The sequence below is a fragment of the Alligator sinensis genome, unplaced genomic scaffold (assembly GCF_000455745.1).
Source record: "Alligator sinensis unplaced genomic scaffold, ASM45574v1 scaffold512_2, whole genome shotgun sequence".
In the NCBI taxonomy this organism is placed as follows: Eukaryota; Metazoa; Chordata; order Crocodylia; family Alligatoridae; genus Alligator; species Alligator sinensis.
Genome location: NW_005842182.1, coordinates 1,488,708 through 1,489,752, shown reverse-complemented (window position 1 = coordinate 1,489,752; position 1,045 = coordinate 1,488,708).

Below are 1,045 nucleotides of genomic sequence, written 5' to 3'. Positions count from 1 at the left end.
ACACCATCTTTTTCTCTCCTATAACATCTATAAAAGTAGAAAAGAAAGTACATGAAAGAAGGCTTGAATTTTCATTTGCACAAGAAACAAAGTCAGAGATTTATTAAGCACTAGCTCACCAGATGTGCTCTCAGAGTCATATTACGCAACAGGGACTTGCTTTTGTTCCAGCTGTAACAGGGAAGAAAAATTCAGCATGTATTTTCACCCATTGTAACGCCTAATTCCACGTTCTGGTTTGATGGCATTAATTAAGAACTACTTCCCGTTTCCCTTTATTAAAAAAAATAAAGAAGGTGTAGTTTGTACTCAGTGAAAGCACTAAAACCATGTGAACCCTATTGTGTGCCTGCTTCCTGTATATTCCAGCTGGCTTGGCTTATTCAGTCTGTGGTGCAGTGTGCCTCTCATGTGCAAATTATGCAAATATTGTGCAGATCTACAGCAATTTATCACTAGGAGAAAAGGTGAAAGAAATGAACACCACATTTCTAAAGCAAGGCAATTTTATATTACAAAAAGAAATAGAAATCTCTCAATTAACTTGGTTCCAAAGCAAAGAACAAACAGACATTAAGTGTATGCCATATGTATTATAGCTCTCATATGGCTCACAGTAATTAAATGAGAAGCAACGTGCTTATATCTCAGAGCAGCACTCAGAAAAACCTGCAAGGATAAGCCAGGCATTCTTCATGAATAAAGTCAAAGTGAACTGCCTGATAACAGATAAGGCAGTGTGGCCACCCTGATGCTATTATGAGAGTATACAAAGTATCAGAGAGTTGCAGTGTGCAATAAAGACTTTGCTGCAGTGAAAGGTATGGCAGAAGTGCAGGCAGACCATTGCACATAGGGCAACTATGACATGGTGCAATGTACCACAGCCAGCTAGTCAGTTTATACTAGACTTTGGTTCAAAGAAATGCGTATCAAAATAGGATGTCTCCCTGCCTGTACCCTTCTCTTTCAACCATCAAGTCATCCCTAAAGCTGGAGTCTCATTTTGGTATCTATTGCTACCATGTCTCCTCAACACCATCCC